This window comes from Hyperolius riggenbachi, chromosome 8 (assembly GCF_040937935.1).
Source record: "Hyperolius riggenbachi isolate aHypRig1 chromosome 8, aHypRig1.pri, whole genome shotgun sequence".
Lineage (NCBI taxonomy): Eukaryota > Metazoa > Chordata > Amphibia > Anura > Hyperoliidae > Hyperolius > Hyperolius riggenbachi.
In genome coordinates, this window is record NC_090653.1 from 291,246,754 (window position 1) to 291,271,696 (window position 24,943).

The window sequence follows — 24,943 nt, forward strand, 5'->3', positions numbered from 1 at the left end:
TATGCTCGAGATATTCTCGCCTACTATCGGTTTGTCGACGACATTTTAATTTTGTGGCGTGGATCACAGGAGAGGTTGGATTCTATGGTTGGCACAGCCAATGCCTCACATCCAACAATTAAGTTCACTGCTGAGAGTTCTGATGTTACTGTGAATTACTTGGATGTCTCTATTTCTAAGGAAGATGGTTGTCTGGTGACAAAGTTGTTTACTAAACCAGCAGAGCGGAATGATCTCCTCAGGACGGACAGTTTCCATGCCGGCTGTATTAAGAAGGGGATCCCAAAAGGCCAATATTTGAGGGCGAGACGGATCTGTTCGTGCTTAGAAGATTATGACAAATCTGCAGAAAAATTGATTGATAAACTTGGGGTCAAGGGGTATGACCGGGACTCTTTGAAAAAGATCAGCTCAGAAGTGAGATGTCTGGACAGAGAAAGATTAATCAGACAAGCTAGCAGAAAGTCTTCAGCGAAGTCTAGCGAGCGGATTCCGTTTGTGACCACCTATTGTCACCAGTCAGAGCAGATTAGGAGTGTCATTCGCAAACATTGGCCGATCCTACAGTTGGGTAGTGAGTATGGAGCATTATTTTCACAACCGCCACTGTTTGCGTACAAGAAAGGGAAGTCAATTTGCGACCTGGTGTGTAACTCTGATATCAGTGTTGATAAACGCGACGTGGCGACCTCGAATCGACGTGGTACGTTCCCGTGTTTGGAGTGCAATTGCTGTAGCTCAATTATTAGAGGGAATTCGATTTCGCACCCGCGTACAGGTAAAAAAATGTTCGTCACTAATCGTTACTATTGTTACACACCATTTGTCGTGTATGGTCTGAAGTGTCCTTGCGGTCTGGTTTATATCGGGAAGACCAGACGTATGGCTAAATGCAGGATACAGCAGCACCGACAAGCGATCACGAATCCGAGGTGGCATGTGACAAAATGAGAGAGACATGTGTATGTACAGTGCCAGGCACACAAATAACTAGGCTGTGTTCCTTTTTCTTCTTTCTGTGCTCGAAAGCATAAAACATCAGGTATGCAAGTGACAGTTTCTGTCCAGGTCAGACTGTAGTGTAACCTAAGGCTCGGTTCACATTAGCTTTTGCCAACAGAACCGTCCATCCGGTTCCATTGTCCATTCCGCTGAACGGACTTGGAGAGGTGCTCAAACCTATTGCTTGACCCACTGAGTTGTGCTCCCATTTTTGCCTGAGGAAGCGTGGTCACGCCCGCGAAACGAGTTGCATTTGTGGAGTTGAATAAATTATTTGTCAATTCTGTTTTATCGAGACTGAAGTGAGTTTTCTTTGTTGTAAGAGGGAGGTAAGTCCACCCTAACATCCCCCTCTGCTTTTAAGCGGTTTTTAAAACGTTTTACTCTACTCTGGCGCCTCTGTATACCCAGGTTTTTGCTGGACTAAAAAATGCAGCAGGACCCAATTTTGCAGACCGTTTCGCTCAGCGGAACAGAAATAGAACGTTTTGCAGCTACGTAGGAACAAATAGAAAACTGACAGTTTTTACCTGATCCTGATGGCCGGATAGTGTTGGGCGAACAGTGTTCGCCACTGTTCGGGTTCTGCAGAACATCACCCTGTTCGGGTGATGTTCGAGTTCGGCCGAACACCTGGTGGTGTTCGGCCAAACTGTTCGGGGTTCGCCCGAACTGTTGAATGCATGGCCGAACATGGCCGAACAGGGCCCCTGTTCGGCCGAACAGGGCCCTGTTCGGCCGAATACTGCCCCCCTATGGGGTCGCAGGCATAAGGGGGGAGCATGCCCCGGTCGCGGGGGGGGGGGTCGGAAATTCCCCCCACCCCCTCCGCTAGCGCTCCCCCCTCTGCCCGCTTCCCCATAAAAAAAGTTATAGTACCTGGTGCCTGGTGGCTGGCAGTGGAGTGAGGAGGAGGAGGAGGAGGAGTCCGAGTAGCAGAGTGGCGTTGAGGCCGGGCAGCGGGCGGTTCGGGCGGTTCAGCGCTAGTACCTTGTGGTACTTCCGCCCTTTCTCTGACCTCACGTCCTCTGCGTGATGACGCATACGAGGGTACGCGTGATGCGTACCCTCGTATGCAGAGGACGTGAGGTCAGAGAAAGGGCGGAAGTACCACAAGGGTACTAGCGCTGAACCGCCCGCTGCCCGGCCTCAACGCCACTCTGCTACTCTGACTCCTCCTCCTCACTCCACTGCCAGCCACCAGGCACCAGGTACTATAACTTTTTTTATGGGGAAGCGGGCAGAGGGGGGAGCGCTAGCGGAGGGGGTGGGGGGAATTTCTGACCCCCCCCGCGACCGGGGCATGCTCCCCCCTTATGCCTGCGACCCCATAGGGCCCCCATGTTCGGGGGTCCCATTGACTTCCATTGAGTTCGGCGTTCGGGCCGAACATGCCGAACATCTGGCCCATGTTCGGCCTGTTCGGCCCGAACCCGAACATCCAGGTGTTCGCCCAACACTACGTCCAACTACGCAAAAAAACGCAGATGTGAACCGGGCCTGACTGTTGAAGAATTATAACCATAAAACATTTTCCTGGCAGTAAATGGCTTCTGAGAACAGGAAAGAGATAAAAAGGAACAATAGTTCACAGATTTTAGTGCTGGCGTACTTCAATGAATGTGTCATTGAGCAGAGACAATGACACAGTAATAACTATGCATAAATCTATGCCGTGTTTGGAACCTGTCATCTCTGCCAGGGCGTAGTTTCCAATGACTGTGCTGCATGCTACCCCTGATTGCGCCACTGCGGCCCACTCACTCTGCTGTCGGTATGTCTATAAGCCGGATAGGAGCCGATTTCACTGGCTCCGGATCCTCTGGCCACTGTGAGTGGCTCACAATGATCACAGTGTCAGGAGGCAATGAAATCGGCTCCTGATCTGACCGGCTCGCGGAGCGCTGAGTTGACATCAGCGACCGGAGAGCGGAGAAAACGGGGAGAGGAGTCCATGCGGCGTGACACGGAGAGCCCCGTTTTCTAACCAAAAAAGTATCTGGTACTTAAAGAGAAACTCCGACCAAAAATTGAACTTTATCCCAGTCAGTAGCTGATACCCCCTTTTACATGAGAAATCTATTCCTTTTCACAAACAGACCATCAGGGGGAGCTGTATGACTGATATTGTGGTGAAACCCCTCCCAGAAGAAACCCCTCCCACAAGAAAAATTCAAACTTTTGGCAGTTTCCTGTCTGTGAACCTTGTTGCATTGTGGGAAATAGCTGTTTACAGCTGTTTCCAACTGCCAAAGTAAAAATGTTCACAGGAGTTCCTCTTTAAAGGGCCAGAGACAACTGACAAGGAAGTGGCCATAATAAAACCTTTTTTTGAAATTTTTTTTTTTTCTTCTAAGCGTCAAACATCTGCAGATTGCGGTGAAGATGAAGGCGTCATTTCACACCTCTTCCACACACAGGTCCCTCTCTCCATATCACACAACCTCCCATCCTGGTCTATACGGCCTCCCGTTCCAGCCACGGCCATATTCTGCATTAATTTCATCCAGCGATGCTCCTTGCCGCCCCCCCCCCCCCCCATTGCTGTCGCTGCACGATTCCCGCGCATTGCCCACTCCACATAATAGGTGAGTTGGCAGCCAAAGGCTTTCGGTTAATTCTCCAGCACAAAGCGCCAGATGAATTGAGTGGGGGGGGGGGGGAGGAGATTTATAAGCCCAGCGCTCGCGTTTAAGTCTACGTATCCTATTAACCTACAGACTGTATATCTCCTTCTTCTGAGAGCTCTTATTAACATGCTTGTAAATTTCACCCTGTTCCAAGTCACCGTGAGCCATGTCTATAAATGAAATTTTTTCCCGGGCGATTGGATGGCGAACGTCAACTTATCCTTGCCGATAGAAGTCACTCTTCTGCCCTCCCCCCACCCTCCCTCATCCCTGCAGAGCACAATCCTCCGTCTAATTATGGCGTCCGTGCTCAGAGTGCCCGTAGCCTGTCTCACCCTCCAGTTTCGCGTTACGAGATAAAGCGGGGTTGTATTATTGAAGAACGAGTTCCGATCCCGACCGCACGGATAACTCTATCTGCCGTGGGATTTAAGCAGCGGGAAAACATATTATATCCAATAATTGTACACCGAAAACAAAGATAAAATTGAAGAGCAAGTTTTAGTATTGCGAGCGTTTTTTTTTTTTTTTTTAAAGCACAGAAACTAAAAGCCGCAAATCACAGTGTTTATATAACTCTCTTTGCCCGTCTCCCGGGCAGTAAGTGCAGTTTAAAAGTAATCGCGGTGATGAAGCCGGCTAATGTATGCGAAAATGACATGCAACGGCAGCCTGGGCTCTTCTGTTCAACGCCGGAAAATATAAGCTGAGAAAAAAATGGATTGTGTGCTGTGGCAGATAAGTCGGTCACTTTGCGGGCAGGACGGCAGAGGTCATCGGAGCTCGATACAATGACGTCTCCCTTCCCCCCCCTCCATGAGGATAATGCATCTCACAATCGGAGACTTTGGACACGCTCACCGTGATTGAAATGTCACCCGATTAAGGCCCCACTGACATCAGGGCGCTTTTCTGCAATGTTTGGGCACGCTGCTAATCGCCGGCAAGAATCCCAGCAAAATGGCCGACAAATCGCAGTGCAAATTGACAATTGCTGGGCGATTACGACTGCATTTTGCAATCACAAGTGTGAACTGACCCTGAAGCCGGTTTCACACCAGCAACCAGCGTTTTGGATGCGGTGCGATCGGACGATCGTTTTGCACCGCGACACTTAAAACAAGCTTTGTAGAAGATACGCTGTTGGAGACGCCCTAATGATTCTAATAACAGGTTGGTGTATCTAGGAGTGCATAGATCTTACCTCCTTAAAGGACACCCGAGGCAAAAATAAACTAATGAAATAAACAATTGTATCTGTCTTCTTTCTCCTAAAAATGACTTAAGATATTCCACAGTTTTATTTTATATTTTCAAATCTACTTTTTACGTTTTTACTGTTTCATTGTCTCTGCTCAATGACACCTTCATTGAAGTATGCCAGAGCTCAAATCTATGAACTATTGACCCTTTTTACCTTTCCTGCTCTCAGAAGTCATTTACTGCCAGGAAAGTGTTTTATGGCTGTAATTACTTATCAGTGAGGGTTATGCTATAGTCTGACCCGCTCCCAACCCGGACAGAAACTGTCACTTACATACCTGATGTTTAACTCTTTCAGGCAGAGGAAGTAAAAAGGAACAGGGTGGCATAGTGGTTAGCGCTCTCGCCTTGCAATGCTGGGTTCCCAGTTCGAATCCCAGCAAGGTCAACATCTGCAAGGAGTTTGTATGTTCTCCCCGTGTCTGCGTGGGTTTCCTCTGGGCACTATGGTTTCCTCCCACATTCCAAAAACATACAGATAAGTTAATTGTCTTCCCCCTAAATTGGCCCTAGACTACGATAGATACACTACACGATACATGCACAGACATATGACTATGGTAGGGACTAGATTGTGAGCCCCTCTGAGGGACAGTTAGTAACAAGACAATATATATATACTCTGTACAGCGCTGGGTAATATGCTGGCGCTATACAAATACTTAAATAAACACAGCCTAGTTATTTGTGTGCTAGGCACTGTACATACACATGTCTATCTCATCATGTCACATGTCACTTCGGTTGTCCTTTAAAGGACACCGAGGCAAAAATAAACGAATGAAATACACTATTGTATCTATTTTCCTTCTCCGAAAAATGACTTTTTAATATATTCCACAGTTTTAGTTTATGTTTAAATCTACTTTTTAAGTTTACTATTTTATTGTTTTTACTCAATGACTCTGGCATATTGAATCTGAATAAGCATCCCTACTGCCGATATCAGCCCCGCCTTCGTTCCCTCCAGCTGCCCAATCCTGATGTTTATGGTGGCCATATTTACCTACTGGTCAGCGCTATAGCTTCAATTAACATTACAGTCTATACTGCGTCCAGGGCCGAATTTGTAATCTTTCCCGCCCAAGGCCACTGTCAGAAGCCACCCCCCTTCAGTATAGGTGGCCAGATGACCCCCCCCCCCCCCACACACACCTCCAGTACAGTTAGCCAGATGACCCTTTCCCCGCTCCTCCAGCATTGATAGCTTGATGACCCCCTTTTGCCTCCAGTATAGGGAGACTAATGACCCCTCCCCCTTCACCTTAGTATAAGAAGCCAGATGACACTCCCCCTTAAGTATAGATAGCCTGATGATCCCCCCTCCCTCCAGTTTAGGTAGCCAGGTGACCCTTCGCTTCCACTATAGCCTGCTGCCCACCCGCCCTTGATCCTGTGGTGCCCTATGTGGCCTTGCCTTAAATACTGCCCTGGCTGCATCCCATTTTACCACAGCGTCAAATGCTTTACTGCTCATTTGCAGAAAACCATTTGAGAGAGACGAAACCAGCTTTCAAAAAAGAGCAGTTTGAAGAAGGAAAAAGTTGTGAGTTGGACCCTTTAATGACTCACTGACTCCAAAACAAGCAATCAGCCATTGAAGTCACAAGTCAGGAAAAGCGCAACCTACGTGCTTCTTCTGAGTTCGTGCCATATTAAAAAGTGACTCCATATTACAGATGACAGCACCAGATATTGCGCCTTAAAGGGACACTTAAGTCAAACCAAAAAAAAATGAGTTTTACTCACCTGGGGCTTCCAATAGCCCCCTGCAGCTGTCCGGTGCCCTCGCCATCTCCCTCCGATCCTCCTGGCCCCGCCGGCAGCCACTTCCTGTTTCGGTGACAGGAGCTGACAGGCTGGGGACACGAGTGATTCTTCGCGTTCCTGGCCACAATAGCGCCATCTATGCTGCTATAGCGTATATCATATACCATATAGCAGCATAGAGGGTGCTAATGTGTCTGGGAACGCGAAGAATCACTCGCGTCCCCAACCTGTCAGCTCCTGTCACCGAAACAGGAAGTGGCTGCTGGCGGGGCCAGGAGGATCGGAGGGAGGCGGCGAGGGCACCGGACAGCTAAAGGGGGCTATTGGAAGCCCTAGGTGAGTAAAACTCATTTTTTTTGTTTGACTTAAGTGTCCCTTTAAAACACAACTGGCGTCCAAATTTCTATCATTCATGCCAGTCAAGTTCGAGTTGCTAAACTTTGGCAAAACTTGTGCTTTATGGCCCCAGGGACGGATTTCCACTCTGGCTCTGCAGAATCGCCGCCTTGCGACACCTCATTCACGTACCTGCTCAGGCCCGGAGTTACATCCCAGGAGCCTAAAGGCCCAGATGATTTGGCACCCTACAATTCGCACTCCACGAACCTACAAACCTCCACCTAACCGCACTGCAAATGAGCTTGCTGGCCCAGCTGTCACCTCTCCACTACTTCCCTTGTCTACCTTAGGTAGTTACCGGTGTTACTTAGCATTAGGTAGCCAAAGGTACCCTCAGTATTAAGTAGCTAGAGGTACCCCCGACTGAAGGGAGATATCGTCAGTGGAATACTGAGACCCGAGTGAGTAACCTCTTATTTACGCACTGCTCAGTACTTTGCATAGGGACCGGGTAGGGAGGCACTCTGGGAGTGGAGTTAGCCAAATTTCCATCATCAGACGCCTGTAGACACGTGCCTACATTGCCTTATGGTAAATTCAGCCTTGTATCTGCTACTTAATACAATCGTCAGCTGAGAGAAAACACACACAAGTCACTAAAACAACTCAATGCTTGGACAGGAAATACAATCGCCAGCTGAGAGAAAACACACACTCAAAACACTAAAACAATTTACATAGAGAAAAGGGTGTAGGCAGCGCTTCCAAATACAGAAAGCTGCACCTGAATTGATTAAGCTGCAGAGAAGTGCAGAGCTCCAATGGACCATAGTACACAACATGCATTCAAACAGGTACAGCAATGGAGGGCGTTAGCTTCAGCAAATAATATGTGCACAAATCATTTCCTACTAGACTTCCCCCCGGCGTTGACGTGCCCCCTCGGGGAAGACTTACCACTAACACTAAACCACCAAAACACTAAAACAGGTTGAAAGATCTGTCAGTAAAGACACACGTACGAAGCATGACATTACACTAAACCACATAGGGGAACACAGGCAGGCGACAGTCATGACATTGACTACATAGGGGTACATAAGAGCAGCCAATGGCTGTTCCGGTGTCTATGTGGTCAGTGTATGAAAACTATACTCAGCTCGCGATTGGCCGAATCCATCCACTAGGCTGATTGCTGGCTGAGGGGTCAAGGATCATCAAGGCTGTACACACACTTCTCAGCAGAAGCGGTCGTCACCGTCCAAAGTTTGAGGCTTTCGTTGACAGTGAAAGAATTCCCCCACTCCCAGCTGGTGGCCAATTCGTCAGCAGCTAGTGGTTCTCATTTGCTAGCCCCGCTCTTCACTTCCTGGAGTGGTGAAGACAAGCACTTTATGAGAATTTTTCTACGTATCCCAAACCAATGGTCAGTCCAATCCGTAAATATTCAGTCTAATCAGGGGACGATAGAGAAAAGTTTTCCCACTCAGACTCCTCCACCTGGGAAAAGCTCTTGTTAAATATAGTCTGGCTGCGAATGCTCTTATTAGTTCTGACTTGCTAATTAGATGACAGGTTGGAGGTGCGGAGAATCTCGCAGTGACACCAGCGGCGTCCCCGCCAACGCCTGCGTTCCCTGCTAGGGAGGGAGAGAAAAATCACTGAATATTAATATTCAGCAGAGGCACGGGAGATAGCATTTAAATATACCTTTAAATATTTATAACTTTGTTCCTGCAGAGGAAGGGAGACCTTGTTAACATGGACGGAAAATATCATTGCTGCGGAGATTGCAGAAGGATATTCCGATGGCTCAAATTCATCAGATAGATATTAATTGTAAGTCTAGAATGGGATGTTATTCTGATCATGTGACATGTTAGACGTTCGGACCAAACCATCAGGATTTGGGCAAACAGCGGACAAACATGAGTGAGTTAACATTTTCCTTCTGCCAATTCAGCCTTCAGTCGTTTTTCACCTTATGCATACGAGCAATTTTTAACTCCCATTCATTCACCAATAACTTTATCACTACTTATCACAATGAATTGATCTATATCTTGTTTTTTCCACCACCAATTAGGCTTTCTTTGGGTGGTACATTTTGCTAAGAATTATTTTTTTGTAAATGCAAAAATTCTTATTTCTCAGTTTTCAGCCATCATAGTTTTAAAATACATGCTACCGTATTTGCCCATTTGTCCCGGTTATTACACCATTTAAATTATGTCCCTACCACAATGTATGACACCAATATTTTATTTGGAAATAAAGGTGCATTTTTTTAGTTTTGCGTCCATCACGATTTACAAGTTTTTAACCACTCAACGACCGCCTAACGCCGATAGGCGTCGGCAGGTCGAAGTGGTGTTACCATGGAAACGTCCGCTCCGTGAACAGCCTGTGAGCCTCCGATCATGGCTCACACACGTAATGTAAACACGCGGGGAAGAAATCCTCTGTGTTTACATCATATGGCGCTGCTGCGCAGCAGCATCATAAAAGAGATCGGCAATCTCCGGCCTCTGATTGGCTGAGGATCGCCGGCATCTGAAGCCTATCAGAGGCGGCGCAGGACGGATCGACGTCCTGTGCCGCCCATAGCAAGTGGGAGAGGGAGGGAAACAGAGGGAGGGCGGAAATCGGTGCGAAGGGGGGCTTTGAGGAGCCCCCCCCCCCCAACCACAAGTAGCCGGCAGCGATCAGACGCCCCTAGCAGGACATCCCCCTAGTGGGGAAAAACGGGGGGGGGAAGTCTGGTCGCCCTGGCTGACAGCACGATCTGTGCTGTGGGCTGGAGCTAGAGGGTGCTGTGGGCTAGAGCCCGTTCAGCACAGATCACCGATAATGAGCCCAGTCCTCAAGTGGTTAATTTAAAAAATATTAATTGTATACCCTCTTCACATGCATATTAAAAAAAGTTCAGACCATTAGGTAACTATGTTTTTTTTTTAATCGTAATTTTTTTTTAAAGTTAATTTTATTTGGGTGTGTGAGGTAAACAGTTAATTTTAAATGTCATGTATTGTGTCTTTTTTCTAATAAAAATGTATGTTTTTCCAGAAAGACCGCAGGCTCTGAAAAGAAGCAGTCAGTTTTTCCAACTGGGACTTAGGTCAATGAATGGGAACAACGCTCCCATTCATTGATCTCCGGGCTACCGGGGGGCAGCATGGGAGCGCACTGCCAAGCGCACGATCACGCACGGGAGCGTCTGAACGCGCACAGCAGTCTTTTGGACGTGAAAGTCACGTCCAAAAGGTGAAAATAGTTGAGAGGCTACACACCTTCAATTTTGATTGGCCACTGGCTCCCCCGAAACCACAGCCAAAAATGATGTCAGCTGTGGCGCAGACGCCTGCAGTATTTATTTTTCCTGGCTCCAGCGCAGTAGTGGTTTTCCAATCGCCAATCGGGCTCTGGTGGAAATAGCTATTCCTGATTGGGTCTACTCTAAAGTGCCAGCATGAGTTGCCTGAGCAGTGGAGCGGACCCAATTAGGCTCGGTTATTGCCACCCGAGCCTGATGGGAAAGCTGCTACCGCGCCTGCGCTGGATCACTGTAGTGTGATTGGCCGGTCTGGTGCCAGCACCCCGCCTGATTGGTCGTGTGATGAAGCTTTCCCTCTGACTGGCCATGGCCATCTCCTGCGGGTGATGTAGTTTATATGGGGGGTATACTGTATATGATGAAGGGCATATATGTTATGAGGTATTTATGGTATATCAGAGATTCCAGGTCTGGACACGTTACTGTGTCTTTAAATTGGCTGACTGATTGTGTATAAGAACGACACATTAAAATGTGGAACAAGTAGAGTGCGAGGAATTACACATAAAAATGGTTCTATCTGGTTTCTGTGCTGAGGGTCATATTAAAGGACACCTGAAGTGAAAGGCATATGAAGGCTTCCATATTTATTTCCTTTTAAAGGGGAACTGAAGTAAGAGATACGGAGGCTGCCATATGTATTTACTTTTAATCAATACCAGTTGCCTGGCAGCCCTGCTGGTCTATTTCTCTGCAGTAGTGTCTGAATAACACCAGAAACAAGCATGCAGCTAGTCTTGTCAGATCTGACTTTAAAGTCTGAAACATCTGATCTTCTGCATGCTTGTTCAGGGGCTATAGCTAATAGTATTAGAGGAAGAGGATCAGCAGGGCTGCCAGGCAACTGGAATTGCTTAAAAGGAAATAAACATTGCAGCTTCCATATACCTCTCTCTTCAGTTGTCCTTTAATCAATACCAGTTGCCTGGCTGTCCTGCTGATTCTCTGCCTCTAATGCTTTTAGCATTAACAAGCATTGACCCTGAACAAGCATGCAGCAGATCAGATGTTTCTGACATTATTATCAGATCTGACAAGATTAGCTGCATGCTTGTTTCTGGTATGATTTAGACACTACTGCAGCCAAATAGACTAGCAGGACTGCCAGGCAACTGGTATTCTTTAAAAGGACATATATTTGGCAGCCTTTATATACATCTTGCTTCAGGTTCCTTTTGATAAAAACGGGCAGATTGGTAATTACAACAGTAGTGACACAACTTAGAGCAAAACTTCAGTCCAATAGCGAATTCCACAGCGGAATACATAAATTATTGGCTATAGAAATAAAATATTTAGGTAGGCAATAAAAGGTTTCGCATCATCTCTATATTTCCAAACTTGGGAAGGAGTCCAAACCGGAGAAATCACAGCAGTGGTGGGAAATATCCCAGTGTAAAAACCTGACAGACCTTTTACCATCTCACAGAGAAATATTATAGTGCTTAATGGAGAAACAAGCATGCAGACAGCACAGTCACACCTGGAACAAGCATGCAGCCAGCAGTCACACCTGGAACAAGCATGCAGCCAGCGGAGTCACACCTGTAACAAGCACGCAGCCAGCAGTCACACCTGGAACAAGCATGCAGCCAGCAGTCACACCTGGAACAAGCATGCAGACAGCACAGTCACACCTGGGACAAGCATGCAGCCAGCAGTCACACCTGGAACAAGCATGCAGCCGGCAGAGTCACACCTGGAACAAGCATGCAGACAGCACAGTCACACCTGGAACAAGCATGCAGCCAGCAGTCACACCTGGAACAAGCATGCAGCCAGCAGTCACACCTGGGACAAGCATGCAGCCAGGGCAGTCACACCTGGAACAAGCATGCAGCCAGCAGTCACACCTGGAACAAGCATGCAGCCAGCAGTCACACCTGGAACAAGCATGCAGCCAGCAGTCACACCTGGAACAAGCATGCAGCCAGCAGTCACACCTGGGACAAGCATGCAGCCAGGGCAGTCACACCTGGAACAAGCATGCAGCCAGCGGAGTCACACCTGGAACAAGCATGCAGCCAGCGGAGTCACACCTGGAACAAGCACGCAGCCAGCGGAGTCACCCCTGGAACAAGCACGCAGCCAGCAGTCACACCTGGAACAAGCACGCAGCCAGCAGAGTCACACCTGGGACAAGCACGCAGCCAGCAGTCACACCTGGAACAAGCACGCAGCCAGCAGAGTCACACCTGGGACAAGCATGCAGCCAGCAGAGTCACACCTGGGACAAGTATGCAGCCAGCGTAGTCACACCTGGAACAAGTACGCAGCCAGCGCAGTCACACCTGGAACAAGCACGCAGCCAGCAGTCACACCTGGAACAAGCATGCAGCCAGCGGAGTCACACCTGGAACAAGCATGCAGTCAGCAGAGTCACACCTGGAACAAGCATGCAGTCAGCAGAGTCACACCTGGAACAAGCATGCAGCCAGCGGAGTCACACCTGGAACAAGCATGCAGCCAGTGGAGTCACACCTGGAACAAGCACGCAGCCAGCAGTCACACCTGGAACAAGCATGCAGCCAGCACAGTCACACCTGGAACAAGCATGCAGCCAGCGGAGTCACACCTGGAACAAGCATGCAGCCAGCGCAGTCACACCTGGAACAAGCATGCAGCCAGCAGTCACACCTGGGACAAGCATGCAGCCAACAGTTACACCTGGAACAAGCATGCAGCCAGCGGAGTCACACCTGGAACAAGCATGCAGCCAGCGGAGTCACACCTGGAACAAGCATGCAGCCAGCGGAGTCACACCTGGAACAAGCATGCAGCCAGCGGAGTCACACCTGGAACAAGCATGCAGCCAGCAGTCACACCTGTAACAAGCATGCAGCCAGCGGAGTCACACCTGGAACAAACATGCAGCCAGCAGTCACACCTGGAACAAGCATGCAGCCAGCGCAGTCACACCTGGAACAAGCATGCAGCCAGCGGAGCCACACCTGGAACAAGCATGCAGCCAGCGCAGTCACACCTGGAACAAGCATGCAGCCAGCGGAGTCACACCTGGAACAAGGATGTAGCCAGCGCAGTCACACCTGAAACAAGCATGCAGCCAGCGGAGCCACACCTGGAACAAGCATGCAGCCAGCGCAGTCACACCTGGAACAAGCATGCAGCCAGCGGAGTCACACCTGGAACAAGCATGCAGCCAGTGGAGTCACACCGAGAACAAGCATGCAGCCAGCGCAGTGACACCTGGAACAAGCATGCAGCCAGCGCAGTCACACCTGGAACAAGCATGCAGCCAGCGCAGTCACACCTGGAACAAGCATGCAGCCAGCGGAGTCACACCTGGAACAAGCATGCAGCCAGCAGTCACACCTGGAACAAGCATGCAGCCAGCGCAGTCACACCTGGAACAAGCATGCAGCCAGCGCAGTCACACCTGGAACAAGAATGCAGCCAGCGGAGTCACACCTGGAACAAGCATGCAGCCAGCGGAGTCACACCTGGAACAAGCATGCAGCCAGCGCAGTCACACCTGGAACAAGCATACAGCCAGCGCAGTCACACCTGGAACAAGCATACAGCCAGCGGAGTCACACCTGGAACAAGCATGCAGCCAGCGGAGTCACACCTGGAACAAGCATGCAGCGTAGTCACACCTGGAGCAAGCATGCAGCCAGCAGAGTCACACCTGGAACAAGCATGCAGCCAGCGGAGTCACACCTGGAACAAGCATGCAGCGTAGTCACACCTGGAGCAAGCATGCAGCCAGCAGAGTCACACCTGGAACAAGCATGCAGCCAGCAGAGTCACACCTGGAACAAGCATGCAGCCAGAGGAGTCACACCTGGAACAAGCATGCAGTCAGCGGAGTCGCACCTGGAACAAGCATGCAGCCAGCAGAGCCACACCTGGAACAAGCATGCAGGCAGCAGAGTCACACCTGGAACAAGCATGCAGCCAGCGGAGTCACACCTGGAACAAGCATGCAGCCAGCGCAGTCACGCCTGGAACAAGCATGCAGCCAGCGCAGTCACACCTGGAACAAGCATGCAGCCAGCGCAGTGACACCTGGAACAAGCATGCAGCCAGCGCAGTCACACCTGGAACAAGCATGCAGCCAGCAGAGTCACACCTGGAACAAGCATGCAGCCAGCAGAGTCACACCTGGAACAAGCATGCAGCCAGAGGAGTCACACCTGGAACAAGCACGCAGCCAGCAGAGTCACACCTGGAACAAGCATGCAGCCAGCAGAGTCACACCTGGAACAAGCATGCAGCCAGCAGAGTCACACCTGGAACAAGCATGCAGCCAGCAGAGTCACACCTGGAACAAGCATGCAGCCAGCAGAGTCACACCTGGAACAAGCATGCAGCCAGCAGAGTCACACCTGGAACAAGCACGCAGGCGGCGGAGTCACACCTGGAGCAAGACTCCCTAACACTGCTACTGCCTATAGAGCGTACCCTACTGGCTGCAGCTCTGGTTCTTTGAGTCCACCAGAAGAAATGTGCAATGTAAATATTCTGTGTCTTGTCTATTACTGGCTGAGAAGCAGAGGATGAGCATAAACAGACATGTTTTGTTAAATGCAATGGCAGCTTCCTCTTCCTTTCACTGTGGGTCAGACCTCTGCCTGTTAGTTGCGTGTTTTGCTGGCAGTTGTCATGGATCAGACTTCTGCCTGTTAGTTGTGTATATTGCTGGCAGTTGTCATGGGTCAGACCTCTGCCTGTTGGTTGTGTGATGTGTTGGTAGTTGTCACAGGTCAGACCTCTGCCTGTTGGTTGTGTGTTGTGTTGGTAGTTGTCATGGCTCAGACCTCTGCCTGTTGGTCGCGTGTTTTGCTGGCAGTTGTCACGGGTCAGACCTCTGCCTGTTAGTTGCGTGTTTTGTTGGTAGTTGTCATGGGTCAGGCCTCTGCCTGTTGGTTGCGTGTTTTGCTGGCAGTTGTCATGGGTCAGACCTCTGCCTGTTGGTTATGTTTTATTGGCAGTTGTCATGCGTCAGGCCTCTGCCTGTTGGTTGTGTGTTGTGTTGGTAGTTGTCATGGCTCAGACCTCTGCCTGTTGGTTGCGTGTTTTGCTGGCAGTTGTCACAGGTCAGACCTCTGCCTGTTAGTTGTGTATTTTGCTGGCAGTTGTCATGGATCAGACCTCTGCCTGTTGGTTGCGTGTTTTGCTGGCAGTTGTCATGGGTCAGACCTCTGCCTGTTAGTTGCGTGTTTTGCTGGCAGTTGTCATGGATCAGACTTCTGCCTGTTAGTTGTGTATTTTGCTGGCAGTTGTCATGGGTCAGACCTCTGCCTGTTGGTTGTGTGTTGTGCTGGCAGTTGTCACAGGTCAGACCTCTGCCTGTTGGTTATGTTTTATTGGCAGTTGTCATGCGTCAGACCTCTGCCTGTTGGTTGTGTGTTGTGTTGGCAGTTGTCATGGCTCAGACCTCTGCCTGTTGGTTATGTTTTATTGGCAGTTGTCATGCGTCAGACCTCTGCCTGTTGGTTGTGTGTTGTGTTGGCAGTTGTCACAGGTCAGACCTCTGCCTGTTGGTTGTGTGTTGTGTTGGTAGTTGTCATGGCTCAGACCTCTGCCTGTTGGTTGCGTGTTTTGCTGGCAGTTGTCACGGGTCAGACCTCTGCCTGTTGGTTGCGTGTTTTGCTGGCAGTTGTCATGGGTCAGACCTCTGTCTGTTGGTTGCGTGTTTTGCTGGCAGTTGTCATGGGTCAGACCTCTGCCTGTTGGTTGCGTGTTTTGCTGGCAGTTGTCATGGGTCAGACCTCTGCCTGTTGGTTGCGTGTTTTGCTGGCAGTTGTCACAGGTCAGATCTCTGCCTGTTGGTTGTGTGTTGTGCTGGCAGTTGTCACGGGTCAGACCTCTGCCTGTTGGTTGCGTGTTTTGCTGGCAGTTGTCACGGGTCAGATCTCTGCCTGTTGGTCGCGTGTTTTGCTGGCAGTTGTCATGGGTCAGACCTCTGCCTGTTGGTTGCGTGTTTTGCTGGCAGTTGTCACAGGTCAGACCTCTGCCTGTTACTTGCTTGTTTTGTTGGCAGTTGTCATTGCCCGGTAGTGACATCTTGAAGGAACAGATGGATTGGTAAATATAGTGTCTGCACTGCCGCGCTCCCCTCAGACACCAGGGCCGCATGTCAGCGTTACACTGTCAACATTGCTGTTCCTCACACCTATAATGAAGGCCAGGATGGCGACACAAGCGCAGAGCGAGCTGAGCTATATAAAGAACGTTCCGGAGCAGCGGCAGGTCCCGGCTTCTGGAGGTGATCACTGTACAGACAGAAGTAGTGTATGGGAGCGAGCTTTACTCACAACACAGAGACGTGCTGCATCGCTAAATACTGAGATCATACAGTGAGCCAGGCGACCCTCCTGTCCCCATCTACAGCCATGAATGACAAGCCATTCTCCTCTTCTCTCTCTATGTATAATCCCTCGATCTCATGTGACATTACAATCACTGACAGGTGACAAGAATAACCCGGCTCATCTCGGTGCAACCGCTCTGGTCTGTGGGTGGGATAGAGCAGGCAGTATAGAGCCGTCTATCGAAAAAAGGGGCATGAAAAATTGGGTGCCCAGTAATCCCAATAGTAAAATAACAGGTTTAGCCATAATAAAATATTGGTATTTAATACTAAGCCTTTGTTAAGAGATCTTCTAAGCGCTTTTCAAATCGCTTTTGTCTGGCGATTTTTTCTCTTCCTGATGACACACAGGAAGTGAACTTTTTGACCTGGAACAGAATAAATACAATGTATTTATTCTTAAAAGCACTGGTGAATTCGCTTTTCAAAGAGCTTTTTCAAGTGCTTTGTGATGATTTTCCTATACTTTGTATCGAAGCGAAACGCTCAGAAAATGGTGCAGGAGCCGTGTTTGCGATTGGATAGAAATCTCATCGCTCACGTGAGAACACTGACATAGAGCAACATTGCAGAAGCGCTTTTAGGCTGCTTCCACACCAAGACGTTACAGGCGCGCACGTTAGTGCGCCTGTAACGCTCCCCCAATGCACAGCAATGTAACACAAGTGGGCTGTTCACACTGCCCACGTTGCGTTACATGTAACGCTGCACGTTCTGTGCAAAGTGCAGCATGCTACGGCGTTGGAGCGGCTAGAGCCAAGTTAGACTGTTTGCACATGCGCAGTGGGGGGCGGAGAGGAGGCGGGGAGAGCCAGCTACAGTAGCCGCGCACATGGCTACTTAATATTCACTGCACTGGCGGGCACTGATTGGCCGGCGGGACCACGTGATGCGGAGTGTCTTGCTCCGCATCACGTGGTCCCGCTGGCCAATCAGCGCCACTCTGGGAGACATTATAGGACTCGAGCCGCCTGACGCGGCTCACTCTACCGTCGGCTCTTGCAGCACCATACGTTGTGTTAGGTGCACGTTATGCGACCTTAACATAGCACCTAATGCAACGTCTTGGTGTGCAAGAAGCCTTAAAAGCGATTTTTTTTGCATAGTACGGATAATTACTAGAACATTAGTAGCAAAAAAAATATTCTCATTTTTATTTTCAGGTATATAGTGTTTTTTATAACACTGCATCACTCTCTAATATTTGCAGTTTACACACTACTCAGCATTCTAAATGATTTTACAGAGCAGCCCAGTGAATGTTTGACCTGTCCTCTGCAGGAAAAAAAAATACAGTGACTGACACTTGAGGTAAGTTTCAGAAGACAGAGCTCTCTGCGACTTTGAAAGTTGTAGAGCTCAATGGCTCTTTTGCATAGAGATAACAACTGGAGTTTCTTAACTCTTCCTGCACTGGAAACTATAGAAAGCCTCATCTACACGGTACAATTTTCCATCACTTCGACTGGTGATCTTATAAGAAATTGTAGAGACGTCCAAATTGTTTCTGATCAATTTTGCAATAGATTCTGCATTGATAAGTACACACAATCTATTGCAGAATCTATCACAATCCAATTGGACTGGGTGGAAATTATCTAATAATTCCGTTGATCTGACGGAAAATTGCACCGTGTGGATGAGGCTTAAGACTCGTATCTCTGCTCCTAATGTTTTATTTCTTAGCTGTACTACACATACAAATCATTATATCATCATTTGTTTTCATGTCAGTGTCTCTTTAAAGCCAGAATTTCTTTTAAAGAGGTGTCCAAACTGTCCAAAAACTGGGTCAGTGGCATAGTGGAGGGGGACCAATGGCATAATTTCCCGCAAAAATATGTATTTTAGAAAGCAGCTTTTTTTAAGACGTCAGGCTACTTTCCCACTAAGACGTTTCGTTAGGTGCTACGCTAAGGTCGCATAACGTGCACCTAACGCAACTCCTGGTGCTCTTTGATGTGGACGTTGGAGTGAGCTGCGTTGTCACTCTGGCGTCCGTGATGCGTACTCTTGGACGCATGCGGCATCACGTGGTCCCGCCGGCCAATCGCCGCATAGAGCGGCTGCACCGGGAAGTAAACCCTGCACGTCACACCATGCAGTGAATATTAATTAGCCATGTGCCTGGCCGCTCTCCGCTCCTCTCCAACATGACTGAGCATGTGCAGACAGTCTAACGCGGCTTAAGCCGCTCCAACGCCGTAGCATGCTGCACTTTCGGAAGAACGTGCAGCGTTACATGTAACGCAACGTGGGCAGTGTGAACAGTCCACTTGTGATTACATTGCTGTACGTTGGGGAAGTGTTACAGGCTGCACTAACGTGCTCCTGTAACGTCCCTGTGTGCAAGAAGCCTCAATGCAGGAAATGACTTGTTCGTCCACCTCTACTGATAAGCTAAAATAGCATATGATCGATTTTGGAAAGTTTGTGGATTAGAAACATGATCGGGGTGAGATTTGATGATTGGTCGGCTGTGTAATTTTGTAGTCACATTAATCATTAGGAAATTGAAAGTCCAATCCAGTAACTACTCCATTCCACTGGTTCATTTACTAAGTACATAAACTTGCATAAGCAATCAAATCTGCATCAATTCATATATATTAGCATCTCATTGCCCAACCCCTACTAAGACCACATGCTGTAAAACAGCAAATTAAAGGGAACCTGAAGTGAGAGGGATACGGAGGCTGACATTTATTTCCAGTTAAACAATACCAGTTGCCTGGCTGTCCTGCTGATCTATTTGGCTGCAGTAGTGTCTGAATCACACACCTGAAACAAGCATGCAGCTAATCCAGTCTGACTTCAGTCAGAGCACCTGATCTGCTGCATGCTTGTTCAGGGGCTATGGCAGAGAGTCTGTGCATACATAACATATAGTGAAAGGCTGCGTTTTATGTCATGGTTTATGTTAATATTGTGTGCATTTTTACTGCGTTTTTTGGTGCGCTTGCAATGCGTTTTTCATGCGTTTTAATGCGTTTGCGGCTTGCATGTACAAAACATATGCGTTTTCCATGCATTTTTATATTTCAAATTATGCAAATCACTACTAAGACAACAGGAAGCGGAAATACAGCGATAAAATGTATTCTTGAGGGAAAAAAACGCATATAAAAATGTATGGAAACGGCATGAAAAACGCATACCATTGTGTTACCATTGACTTTCCTTACATGCGTTTTCGATGCATCTATGAATATTATGCAACAAAACCAGCGATTTTAAGAACGCAGGTTTGAAAACTGATATGCGTTTTTTATATGCATTTTTCCTGCGGCCCATAGACTTCCATCAGCCACAAAAACGCAGCATTTTAGCGTTTCTGCTATGTGTGCACCCAGCCTTATAAATGCATTAGAGGCAGAGGATCAGCAGGGTTGCCGGGCAACTGGTACGGTTTAAAAGTAAATTAATATGGCAGCCGCCACATCCTTCTCACTACAGGTTCCCTTTAATTTGCGATTTTGCAACATTTGGTCTAGTGGGTGGTCAATGAGATATATTTCTGAATTGATGGAACAATACAGGACATAAATATGGCAGCCTCCATATCCCTCTCTATTCAGGTGTCTAATAATTGATCCTCAACCAGTTTTTGATCAGGAAGTAATCCATCATCAGAATAATCAGCACGCTATGGACCTGTATTCTCGGACCGCTGTGGCATTTCTCAGAAAGGGCTGCAAATTGAACTGACATCCTCGGAAACCAGGTTGGACTGTTGATATTTGCGGCACGTACAGCGCGGCTGATTCTGATAAATATAACGAGCCGCGCTCGCGGTTTACACCCCTCGCCTTCCTCTAGGAAGTGTGCGGCTGCATCTCTTGATATTTCCTGCAGGCCAGCAGAGTGATTGGGAAGACTTTGACACCGTCAGCTTAATTGGGCTTCGCAATGATTGCGGGAAGGAAGGAGAGAGATAACTGCATGGGAGGATCTCCCTCCGCTCTCAGGAACAGATAAAAAATCATCAAAAACAGTGCTAAACTGCCGTAATATTGCTGTATATTGTGTACTACTAATTATGCTGGTAGCGCAAACCTTGCTATGGAACGCAAATTACTAGACAGCGTTATCATTAGTAACTCATGTTTCACACCGCAAATCGCTGCCAAAAACAGCCCTTGAGGCTGCTTTCACATCAGGACGTTAAAGTCGCACGTTACAGCAGCCCCTAACGCAGAACAACTCACAGTAATGAAAAATGAATGGGCTGTTCACAGTGCCCACGTTGCGTTGGAGTATAACGCAGCAAGTCATATAAAAGTGCAGCGTGCTGTGCGTTATACTCGTAGTTAGCTGCGTTACAATGTTTGCACATGCTCAGTAATGTTTTCATTTTTTTTAAAATGTGACACATGCACCGTTTGCGCTTTATCAGTATGCGTAAAAAAGTAGGCATGAAAAGTGCGCAAGTGCGCATCAAGAGACGCATAACAGTTCAATATAACGTCCAACCAAAACTAACATGTGTTGCGTTAGGGGCTCGTTATGCGACCTTAACGTCTAACGCAACGTCTTAGTGTGAAAGAGCTCTTAAGGATTACCACATTAGTGCATGCTAATCCCCTTCTGGCTGAAAGCCAAACAGGAAGTGATGCTCAATTGCGCTCACGTCCTGTTCCGGAAATATGGTAGTGCATTGTAAAAATACACTTTCATGCATGTGTGACATAACTCCAGCGCGTACATTTTTTATACGCCATGCGCCGCCATAGACTTGCACGACTTCCAGCCCACTGCACGTAGTCGTAGGTCACCGCAGAACCGAGCGGTAACATAAATTTGTCAGAGCGTTGGGGATGCAGTGAAAACGTGGCATCGCCCCGTACCGCCTTGGTGTGAAAGTTTCCGCAGACTTTCATTGCCCAGTGGTGGGGGGCTGTAAAAATACCACATCGGCCCAGTGTGAAAGGCCCCTCACGGTACTATAGTACCACAAGGCTCACTAACTGTTGTGCCAGTCTGTGTTAGGGATGGTCAAAAATGCAGATTTTTGATTCCACATTCCCACATGTAGCATTTTGAATTCCAAGGAATTATTTTTTTGTTATAGTTAAAGTTTGTTATGTTGATTTCCAAATTGCGCGGTATCTGCTATATTTTCAGGATGTACGTTAAAGTATGCGTAATCCGCCATTCTGAATGCCGACCGTGGTACACTTTGAAGGTTTACGCGCATAAAGATTTAAGTACGCACGCTAATGAAGGTTGTTGCACATTAATGTGCGCACTTTGCCGCATTAGCGTGCGCATGTAAATATTTACTCATGCAAACCTTCTCACGCATTACATTGCACGTTAAACGCATAGCACCGTCGTGCTATGCGTTACCACGGTTTTATGAATCAAGCCCCTTATCAGAGATAACATGCCTTATCAGAGTAGCATGGCAAGCGTTATGACCCCGCAGGGGCTCAGGGCAGGACGAGTGCAGCTCTCATCATTGCCAATTAGCAGGCATAAGTTCATAGCACTCGCTTTGCTACTCTGATAAGGCACGTTAACTTTGATAAGGAGTGTTATCTCTGATAAGGCATGTTATCTCTGATAAGGCGTGTTAACTCAGATAAGGCATGTTATCTCTGATAACGCATGTTATCGCTGATAAGGCATACTATTTGTGTTAAAGGAATACTTTGGTCTAAAAAAAAAATGAGATTTACTCACCTCAGGGCATCCCTCAGCCCCCTGAAGCTGGATGGTGCCCTCGCAGCCCCGCTCCGATCGTCCTGTCCCCGCCGGTGGCTACTTCCGGGTTTGGCGACAGCCGCCGACAGGCTGGGAACGCAAGTGATTTTCCGCATTCCCAGCCGCTGCTATCACTCTCTATGCTGCTATAGCGTATATGTTATATGCTATAGCAGCATAGAGGGTGGTATAGCGGCTGGGAACGCGGAAAATCACTCGCATTCCCAGCCTGTCGGCGGCTGTCGCCAAACCCGGAAGTAGCCACCGGCGGGGACAGGACGATCGGAGCGGGGCTGCGAGGGCACCATCCAGCTTCAGGGGGCTGAGGGATGCCCCAGGTGAGTAAATATTTTTTTTTTTAGACTTAAGTATTCCTTTAATTAATCAAGCCCTATAGGCCTAAATTTGTCCTCAAAGCAATGTTTTTTTTGGGGTCTAAGACACTATGGTTAAAGTTCCTCTTTAACGTCAGAGAAATCTCTGAATCTTCTGAGAGAAGAAACGCCACAAGTTCTGATCCAGTTCCTGAAACCGTCTTTAAGAAAAAGCAGTCGGCTTCCTTTCTTGCAGAAACAAGACGCGGTGATTAGAACCCTCCGCGGTGGAACGTGGACTGATTGGCTTCATTCAAGCACAGCTGACAATGAGCTGCCGGCGGGATCTGAAAGGAGGAGACTCTCCAACCTTCTACCCCGAGGCCCAATTATCCCAGCTTCCCCCGCCTCCGACGTGCGGCTCCAGATGTGGATAAATAGCCGTTCTGCGCAAGAACGCCACAAAACTGTAATGCCACACCTGGAGCGGGTTTGTTACTCTGATTGTTGATTCAGCTTGGCATACTGACACCGATTACAATGGAGAAGATAAGGAATAATCATCGACATCCCCCCCACTAACAGTTTGTAGACTTGACGACACTCTAAAGTTCCACACACAGCTCAATCACAGAGAGATCCCCTGATGTTTTGAAACAAATAAATGATGTTGGAGCACGGTTGAATTAACCATTTAAGGACCACAAGGCTTAAACCTCCCTAGTGACCGGGCCATTTTTCACAAAATAGGCCACTGCAGCTTTAAGACCTCGCTGCAGGGCCGCACGCAAGGGATTCCTCCACTTTTTCGCCCACCAACAGAGCTTTCTGTTGGTGGGCGAGGATGGCTCCCAGGATGTTTAATTTATTTATAAATATTTCTGTGTTAATTTTAATAATACATTTCTTTTTTATTTTTCACCAATCCCTCCCTCCCCTAGCCAGCCTACGACAGCAATTGGCTATCATAGGCTTCAGCCAATGAGAGCTTATCGAGAGTCCAAGGGGTCCAAGCCATTAGGGATGGTCGCTGCATTCCACGGAATTATAAATTCCGCGATTCCGGACGGAATTTGGTTATTCCGGTTCCGAAGCGACGGAACGGAATTGCAATAGCCCTATTTTGGAATTTCCGCAGAACAAATTAAATTCTGCTGAATTTTACGGAATTCAATTTTTTTCTGCCTAATAAGAAATATTTCTACTCAATAGACTCCCTTCCTCCCTCCCTCCTCCCGGAGGGAGAAGGGTCTCGTCTTCCAGGGAATTGTAAGATTTCAAAAACCAGCTTACATACCTTTGCCGGGAATTGAACCCAGGTCTAGTGCTCAGTAAGTAGCTCACTTCACCACTATACCACCACCAACACTACATGCTGAATGTGATATGTCCAAGAGAAAAATGAGCTTGCTTAGGGAATTGTAGGATTTCAAAAGCCAACTCACATACATTGGCCAGGCCCAGGAATTGAACCCAGGCCTACCACTCTGTAGGCTGCTATTAGGGATGGTCGGAAATGCCAATTTCCGATTCCGCGGTAAATCCGCATTCCGCCATTGCCAAATACCGATTCCGCTTTCCGCTACCAATTTCCGCATTCCAATGCGGAATTTCCGCTGGAAGTCGCGGAAATTCCGTCCGACTTTAACATCAATTTTCTCAAAAACTATAAGGTCTTTTTGAAAACTTTTTTTTGCATCTTGTTCAGAAGATTCTGCTTAATAAACGCTGAAAATTGGGTGTTTCTAGAACTTACGGGGGCTTTGCTATTAACCGCTAAAGTTGGCGGATTTTTACTGTAATGTAAATGCAAAAAATAAGCAGATGCGGATTTTCTGCATTTTACATTACAGTAAAAATCCGCCGACTTTAGCAGTTAATAGCAAATCCCCCTTAAGGCTACGTTTCCATTTGTGCGGCGGCATGCGTCTTGCGAGACGCGATGCCGGCACAACTGCTGCCTCTCGCAGCCGAATCCCTCTAGCCGCGCTATGCACGGCTATGGGATTCGGACAGCTATGGACGAAATTATGCTGCAGGGCCTCAGATTTTTCCTCAGCCACGAATTCGGATGGCTCTCATAGACTTCTGTAGGCTGCTGTAATCCATCCGAATTCGTGGGCGGGGAATCGGCCGGGATTCGCAGCAGTGGAAACCCGGCCTAAGTCCTAGAAACACCAAATTTTCAGCGTTTATTAAACTGAATCTTCTGAATAAGATGCAAAAAAAAAGTTTTCAAAAAGACCTT

The 24,943-nt window shown here is 48.1% G+C and overlaps 1 long non-coding RNA gene across 1 annotated transcript in view; it reads left to right on the forward strand.

Annotated features, from left to right (window-relative positions):
• The window catches only part of LOC137528598 (uncharacterized), a 101,843-nt gene extending 78,568 nt beyond the window's left edge, over positions 1-23,275 (forward strand). The window contains exon 3 of the long non-coding RNA XR_011023433.1: positions 22,952-23,275. This is a non-coding gene — a long non-coding RNA (uncharacterized lncRNA). The remainder of the gene's footprint in view (positions 1-22,951) is intronic.
• The last annotated feature ends 1,668 nt before the right edge of the window (positions 23,276-24,943 follow it).